The sequence below is a fragment of the Cajanus cajan genome, chromosome 1 (genome assembly GCF_000230855.2).
Source record: "Cajanus cajan strain Asha chromosome 1, NIPB_CcT2T_4, whole genome shotgun sequence".
Classification (NCBI taxonomy): Eukaryota; Viridiplantae; Streptophyta; class Magnoliopsida; order Fabales; family Fabaceae; genus Cajanus; species Cajanus cajan.
Window position 1 is genome coordinate 11796806 of NC_138517.1, and position 9563 is coordinate 11806368.

A 9563-nucleotide genomic window follows, 5' to 3' on the forward strand; every position below is an offset into this window, starting at 1 on the left:
TTAAAAAATATGTTAATCCTTCGAATAAATGTGTTTAGTGTTAGTACTTATCTATGATTTGTTTGGTTTGGTAAATATATTTGTTCTCATGCATCCGTTATGGTGTTAAATTCATAATTTGGCTCGTGTCTTCTATGCTTTGATCATGATTTTATTATTATGTTGTAAGCTTGTAAATGACAAAATCTATTGTGGATAAACAATACATCAAAAGTGTCATTTATGAGGATTTTACTCTATAAAAAAAATTCGTTTACTTCATGAATAAATTTATCTAAACTTATCACATTCAATAACTCATGTTTTACATTAAATTTTAATGATTCAACGGTTGAATTTAAAGTTCTTAATGTATAGATCAAGTCTACAACTCTTTAAAAAATTTGAAAATTATTTGATACTTCATTTCATTGATTTAAATGGTCGGATAATCATAAAATCATTTTATACGTTGATTTGAAGTAATAAAATGAAGTATCAAATAATTTTCAAAATTTGTAGACTTGAACTATGCATTAAGAACTTTAAATTCAACGGTTGGATCATTGAAATTTAATGAAAATTTACGTAAATTTATTCATAGAATATACGAATCCCTTCTTTTATATATATATATATATATATATATATATATATATATACACGTTATTAATGTGAAGTATTTATTGATTTTATGGATGATTATCACTAAAAACTTCAACTCTCCATTTTTGTTAAAATCTCATATTTCAATTACATTTTTTTTATTCATAATATCCAATCATGAGATCATATTGTTTTTTAAAAATTGAATCTAATTTTACTTAAATTAATGACTTATTAATTTTTTTTATAAAATATTTAATCATACACACAATCAACTATTGAACCAAATATTGAACATAATATACATGACATATGTTCTTTAACTATAAATCATGGTTTGATCTTCAATTTAAGCATGAAGTTGTGACTAAAAGTACTATTCTATCCTGATAACATTAATCTAGTAAGAATGAGTTATACCTTTTTATTAGACAAAAAATAATTAAATTATGTAATTTTTAAATTATCAATAATTAAAAATAGTTTTATTGTATCTTTCCTAAAGTTATTTTATATTACTCACACATTCCCTCTAATTTTTTAAGTGAATACACTAATCTCTCTTATTTATTTATTTAAATAACACATATACCTCTTTATAAAATAACAATAATTATACATTATTAATAAAAAAGAATTATTCAAAATAACAGTGTGTACTTTATTCATTAAAAACTGTAGTAGTGTATTACAAAACACTACCCTTAACCACATGAAGTATCACTACCCATGCCCCAATATCTTCCTTCTTTTTTTTATGCTATTTGGTTTACTTAGTTCATCCTACAACGGTGTAGTTACTTTTTCAACAAAATGAACCAAGAGATGCAGACATCCTATATTAGGCTTATCATACTCACAAGTCACAATTCTCTATTTTTAACTCCTTCACATGTAAAATACCAACAAAATTAAAAAAAGAAAAAAGTCACTAAATGAGTATGTAGTCCAGACATAGAGATATACTTTTTTCAAAAAAAAAAAATATTCAGAAACATATCATAACTAACGGGGTGAGATTTTTTTAACAAAAAAAATTAAAGAATCATGAACATAATGCAGAAATAAAAAAATAAACACATATTAGTGTATTCTCAAATTCACTTCTATTTTCTTTTTCTTTTTCACATGTTATCATAGAAGAAATGAGTAGATTTTAAAAACTAGGTGAACAACTTTTTTTCTAAATTTTAATTATATAAATCGTGTTTCTATTTAAACTAATATAATATGAAAGTATCTGTAAGGCGTATATTCAACAGTTAGAAAACCGAATCAAACTGCGTCAATATGAATGTTGTTGTCCTTCATAAATCAGCGGCTATTTTTTCTTTCTAAGTTGTTGAACAAAGATATGACAGTTAAATAGCTATTACAGTTTCTGTACGAGTTCACTGCAAACCCTTCCTGGCTTCCTTCAAATCCCACATCTTCCCAAATAGGACTTCAATGTCTTTGTCAGTATTAAGGTTTAGGTTTCCAAAGTTTCTTCTTTTTTATGCAAATGCAAGCTTCCACTCTCAATCTCTCAATCACGACGATGCCGTTGCCTCATTCAATCGCATGCTCCATATGCATCCTTCCCCACCCATCTTCCATTTTGGCCACATTTTGGGATCCCTTGTCAAGATGAACCATTACCCAACTGCTATTTCCCTTTCCAAACAATTGGAATTCAAAGGTATTACACCAAATATTGTTACTTTGAACATCCTCATCAACTGCTTCTGCCACCTCGGTCACATCAATTTTGCCTTTTCTGTGTTCGCCAAGATTCTCAAAATGGGATATAAGCCAGATACAATAACCCTCACAACACTTATCAAAGGTTTATGTCTTTGTGGTTAGCTTAGGAAAGCACTGCACTTTCATGATTGCGTTAAAGCTCAAGGATTTCAGTTGGACCATGTTAGTTATGGGACTTTGATCAATGGTCTTTGTAAATTAGGAGAAACAAAGGCTGCCATACAGTTGCTCAACAGGATTGAAGGGCATTCAATTAGGCCTGATGTGGTAATGTATAGCACAATCATTGACTGCTTATGCAAAAATAAACTTGTTGCTGATGCCTGTAATTTGTATTCTGAAATGCTTGTCAAAAAGATTTCTCCAGATGTTGTCACTTTCAGTAGTTTAATGTATGGCTTTTGCATTATGGGTCATTTCAAAGAAGCAATTGCTTTGTTAAATGATATGAAATTAAAAAACATCAACCCAAATATTTATACCTTTAACATATTGGTTGATGCGTCATGTAAGGAAGGAAAGATAAAAGAAGCTAAAATTGTGATAGCTTCGATGGTAAAAGCAGGTGTGGAACCTAATTTTATCACTTATAATACATTAATGGACGGATACTGCATGGTTAATGAAGTGAAAAAAGCAAAGCATGTATTCAACTCTATGTCCCAAATAGGAGTGGCACCTGATGTTTATAGCTATACTATCATGATTGATGGATTATGTAAGAAGAAAATGATAGATGAAGCCATCAATCTTTTTGAAAGAATGCAATGCAAAAATATAATTCCTAATACTGTAACTTATACTTCACTTGTTGATGGTCTGTGCAAATCGGGAAGGATAGCTGATGTTTGGAATCTTGTTGATGAGATGCATGATAGAGGTCAACCTGCCAATATAATTACCTACAATTCCTTATTGGATGCTTTATGCAAAAATGGTCATCTAGACAGAGCAATTGCATTATTCAAGAAAATGGTTAGTTGGTGAAAGACTTGAGAAAGCACAAGAAGCTTTTCAGTATCTTTTGATTAAAGGCCATCATCTGGATGTCGTGACATATAATGTTATGATCAATGGACTTTGTAAAGTGGGGTTGTTTGATGAAGCATTGGCCTTGCAGTCAAAAATGGAAGAGAAAGGTTGCATCCCTAATGCTATAACTTTTGAAATAATTATTTCTGCTCTATTTGAAAAAGACGAGAATGATAAGGCAGAGGAACTTCTCCGAGAAATGATTGCTAAAGGCTTATTGTAAGTGTTAAATCAGGTGAGATGCTTTCTAGTTACTATAGAATAACTAGGTCATTTGATTTGTGACAAAAAATAGTTAGTCATTAATTCTCTTGATTCATATTAACTATACGTAACCTACTTTCAATCACTTATATATGCAAATGTGTTCCAATGAGTCGCCAGTCGGCTTCTCTAATCTGCCAAATGGTTATTTCAATTTATTTTCATTCTAGTTCCATCTAATGTGCTTCATCCAATGGATATGCAAACTGCACTATGATTTTCTCTTCTCTTCTCTATATTTGTTTGCAACTGTTCTCTCTCAATAACGAGTCTCTCACTCTCAACTCTAATTTGACCTTTCTCACTTGGTTAAATAATACATAATAACTTATACATTTGGGCCTATTTTCCAAATATGAAGGGGCCCAAAGCCCAAGGGTGAAAATTTTCAATTAGATCAGTTTCTACTTTTATTAGTTTTCTTTTTCTATCATTCTATACTGGGACAATAATGAAGTAGATGAACCTTGTCAAATTACAAAATGATCATGGCTTCTAGATTTGGGAGAGTTTCTTTTATGTATTTCTTTTGTTTTTTAATTTTAAGAGTTGGAACATGAAAGGGTAATGATGTGCTTGTGTTCTATTTTTGTATCAATTGATCCTTCAAGAAGAAAACGAAAGTTGATTCTTTGTGCTCTATGAGTGAGTTGGATATTGAATTTGAAGTTTGTAATGAGTGAATACAAAAAGTAAATTATTTCTATGTATAAATGTTCATATTGTTTATGTGATGCAGTTTGGTTGTTTCTACATGTGTATTGTTAGTTATCCATGTGAGCTAAGAGATCAACATTCTGCAATTTTCTCATGGAAATTCCCCCTTCACATTTTGTTTCCACCCAAATAAGTTTACAGAAACTTGTTCTGTTTTGTGAGTCTCAACAAGAACAAACTTTGAATGTCAAGTAACATATTATAGAGGGGTAGCATTTCTGTTTTGGACTTGTTAATTCTTGAATGAACTAAGCGTGTTCATTTCTGTGATAAATCTTCTGATGCATTTTGTAATGTTGAACTAGGTTCCTCTGCCAGAGTAAAATTCTTTGGTGCAAGTGATATACCAAATGTGGAAAACCTTGATCTCCATATGTATAGACAAATGGTTGAACTCCTTATATGCAAGCTTATAATATATTCACCACCACCAACCAACAGAACTACAAGTAGGACTGATTTCTTCCCTGTACTGTTTCCATAGTTTGTGTCTTTGTTTTTAATTTAAGGTACAAGGTTTGCATTTTATGTTAATTATGTTTTGGGAAGAAGATACCAAACCCAGACTACACATTAGTTAGTGTGGCTTTACAAACTAATGTCTGTTTATTGATTTACAGTTTCATGGACAAATACAGAATCCAGCATTAGTTCCCTTTGCCTGTTATTTTATAATGTGTGGACTTGGAAAGCATAAGCATGCACAAAATTTGATGAGTCCAACCAGATTACAGGGAGAGAGCAAAGCCTAATATATCCTGATGGCAACAAGCTCACAATAACACACAAGTATCAAACTAGTTTAATAAAATCAACTGAAATTCGTTGAAAGAATATTAAATTAACAGTAAAACTAACATGATCACACATGTATTAGGCTTCATCCGGAATTGCAATTATTTGTCCAAAATTTTACAACGATTGATTAATCTAATGATTATTTCCAGAATTTGCTATTTAGGGAAATATCATCGGTGGTAAAGGAGAGAATAGTAAATTTTAAAAGAGAGATGGAAAGTCTTTGAAATGTGAGGCTCTTGAAATAATCTGTAATTCGTGTATAAAAAGAAAGGTTTTTTGCAAGGAAAAAAGTGAAAGATGATGAATTTTAACCATGAAGCTACAACCCTGTCAAAATACCGTATGGTAAAAGCAAAATTGCTGATGTAGCAGTGCTATAACCTGCACTTTAAATTCAATATATTTTATATAAATAGTGACTTTTGACAAGTTCAAATGGTGGTACAATTCTTATTAAATGGTTGCTCTTGTTTTAGCTTAATATGCCACTACAAGAAAAATACAAAATAGCGACCGAAATTAGCGACCGAATTTTATCGGTCGCTATTTAGAGACCGAATTAGCAAAGTAGTGTTTAAAAAAATGCTACAAGCTAGTGAAATAAACTCATTTACCAAACAATTCTACTTTGGCCAAACAAGCTTTTAAGCTAGTCAAATAAGCTAAAAGCTAGCTTATCTTGCTAAACTAAACACTACATTTGATCAACTGGTGCCATTGGCCACTCTAAACCAAAGATTTTGTGAAACTATTTAGACAGTCCAATCAATTGGGATCAAGGAAAGGCATAACAAATCATTGCAGACTATTAAAAAAGACCAATTTTACTAAAGTAGGCAAAAGTGCAAAACCATTAAAAAGATCAAATTCAATATAGGAGAAACCATTAAAAACCCCCTCTGGATACATGTTCAAGAATCTATATTCAATGGGGTACTTGCTAACACAAAACTTCAAATAAACACCAATTAAATGAAAACCCTCACTTTTAAGTGTTCATGGGCTTCTTTAACAGTTTTCCCATCACTTTTCTTTTTCCAATTGTGCCCATCTTTTCTAAAATTCCTAAGCATCTTGCGGTCAAATAGTACAATAGTACCACCTGTTTTACAAACAAAATTATAATATAACATTAGCACTGATGATTGGAATCCTGTTGGACATCATATAATTCTCAATACTGCAAACACTTTGTCAGTTAGATGCAAAAATACTACTTAAATTAAAATCCCATTTAATAGATCTGCGAAGGAAGAATGCCAAGAATCAATTATAGAGGTTTTATATTGCTTTATAGTCATAATATTCACAACATATACACTTGAAAAATGCATATATTTGCATATAAACTTTTCTTCTTTTACATATTTTAATTTTAGTTAAGACATGCTTCAACAAGAACTGAAGGATCTACATGTTTACAATATTTATAACAGTCTACAAAACATGAAATGCTCAGGAGCAAGAAAACCAAAATGTTTCATGGAAATTAAGAAATATAAGTTGAAAAAGACAAGAACAAATATGAGAAACAATCTATACGATAATGCATATCTAATTAAAAATGTAAATTTGCTGTTATTAGCTGCATATGATTACTTTCGGGCAAATGCACCGGCTTGGCATGGATCTTGAAATATTTGTGATTACAGAGTATGGCATGAATCTCATTGGGACGAAGCCATCTGCTTTTTGCTTCCTCCATAGTATTACTAACATCCAAATCTGGGCCACATATAAGAAATTACTTTAGAAAAACAAATCTACAGTGGTGATTAATATGAATTGAAATTTGCCATTGACCACACAATTGGTAGCAGTGACAGTGATAATATCTGCAGTTGGAAGCAAACAGCAAAAGAAACACATAGCAAATATGTATTTTGTCAGATTCCTTTAAAGACCATTATTTGCTTTAAGGATATATATTGTGTGATTGGTTAATCCTGTAGAAAATATCATGACGTTGACTAGGATGAATTATTTGCTGAATTATTTGCTGTAAAATAACAATTATTTGCTGAATTAAAATCAAAGAATATATTGTCTTAAAATTTTTGTTGAAATAATATTTTTTATTTTTTTTAGGAGAAATATAACGAGCGTCTAATTGAAGTCAAGCAACAAGCTACACAGGATGACACAGAGGGCTCTGCTTCTACTTGTATTAGTGATAATGAAGTTTATTTGCAGGTGGTTAAAAAGAATCCGAAGGGGAACTTGTATGGGCTTGCTGGATTGACCGATGATTTCATTCGCTCAACACTTCCACAATCTTCTAGGTCACAGCCATCACCAGTCACTGCAGGGGTGATTGAAGAAATGCAAAATAGGATAACTAAATTAAATGCTGAGCTTGCTGCAAAGGAAGCAAAGGAAAAAGCATTGGAAGAGCATATACGACAGCATGATGAGCAGATGCAGTATATACTACGTCATCTCAACATTGACCCTTTAAGGCCAACCCCTCATGCACTGAGTACTACCCCAGATGATCCTGACCATGCTGTTGATGATGCTCCTGATGACATAGCAGAAGACCCTTAATTAAGCTTCTTTATTTTACTTGTTTTAGGATATTTTATTGTATTTCACTATTACTTTGTTGAAGTTTAAACGTTTTATGTTATTATTGTGTTTTTAGCATACTATATTGACATACTTATATTTTATTTAGTTTTCACTATAATATAAATTTTCATCGATAAGATTATGTCTTTTAGTATGTTCTAGTTTATTATTATAAATTGTGTAATAAATATATTGTTAATTTCATATTCGTTAACAGGTATAAATTAATAATTAAAAAAGAATTTAAAAATACTGATATATTTTAGCGACCGAAATAGCGACTAAAATAATTTGTAGCTAATTCAAGCTATTAGCGACCGAAACAGCGACTGATTCTATTTGTAGCTATATCAGTGTTTTAGCGACCGAAATAGCGACCAATTCTATCCGTAGCTACATCAGTTTTTTAGCGACCGAAATAGCGACCGATTTTATCCGTAGCTATATCAGTTTTTAGCGACCGAAATAGTGACCGATTTTATCCTTAGCTACATTAGTTTTTAGCGACCGAAATAGCGACTGATTTTATCCGTAGCTACATCAATTATTTAGCGACCGAATTAGCGACTGATTCATAAAATGTTTTTATTAAATAAATACAAAAAATAGCGACGGAAATTGCTACCAAAAAATTCGGTCGCAAAATTGGTCTCCAGAAGTTAGGAGACCAAAATTTTAGCGACGGATTTGTATTGTCTAGCGACTGATTTTTCGGTCGCTAAATTGCGACGGAAAAAATTTCGGTCGCTATTTGAAATAGCGACCAGGGTTTTAGCGACGGAATTTTTCGGTCGCTATTTCGGTCGCTGAATGAAATAGCGACTGAATTTACCTAAATAGCGACCGATTTTGGTGGTATCTAAAACTTGATTTTTTTGTAGTGATTGCATACACACAACTGCTAGTTGTGGGAACTGGATAGCATTGTTGTATATAAGAATTAACCGCAAACTCATGCATAGACTTGCTTAAAATATGTCTTTTGATATGAATGGGAATCAATGTTTGTAGTTTAATATTTAGGAATACATAGTTTATCTTGATGTAGTCTTGTTAATCATTTAATTCTAGATTTTAATTTTCTCATGTTTATGGCAGTTATATTTAGTTGCTTCAGTTAAGGTTCTTAATCTTGGGTTGACTTTTGGTATTTCAGGCAAAACAGAAAGTATAGGAATGCACCTACTCGTACATATTCCGAAAGAGAGAAGTCATTTGAGTTGTTTTTGCATGGGAAACAGAAATCCCTATGAAATTTGATAAGGATGAAACCAGACCAACATCCTCACAAAGTCTCAAATAAAATTTAATAAATATTTTATTATTGTACCAATTAGTAAAATTAAAGATAATTCTTCAAGTTCCGATGTTAGCTTCACTCACCTTAATGTTTATTGTTTAATGATTTCCCTCAATACTATTTCCTAATAAAATTCCTCTCCTTTTTGTAAGACTAGTGTAGATAAGCAAAAATGCATCCTTAAATTACAATGTCTAACATACTAGTCCTTCAGAGATTTTTGTTGGACCACTTTAATTATTGAAATATTTTGTGACAAAACTGTAAGAAAATTTTAGTAGAAAAAGAATGAACCATTATAATTATTTTGTAAAATTAATGATTCAATTGAATTTTATATTGATTTATAAATGTGATTGTTATATTTATTTGGTAAAATTAATGATCTAGATGATAATTGAATTCATTGGATGTGCTTTACAAGTTAGGGTCCTTGTAGATTAATGAACACCCTTAATTATATGTGTACCTGTCGAAAGGATACACCTATAACCTTCTCGTAATCTGAGGGCCGAACGAGTGCTCTAATCCAATGCGAGTGAAGGGG

At 31.1% G+C, this 9563-nt stretch overlaps 1 pseudogene; it reads left to right on the forward strand.

Annotated features, from left to right (window-relative positions):
• Positions 1–768: 768 nt before the first annotated feature.
• On the forward strand, positions 769–8427 carry LOC145958261 (uncharacterized; annotated as a pseudogene).
• Positions 8428–9563: the final 1136 nt, after the last annotated feature.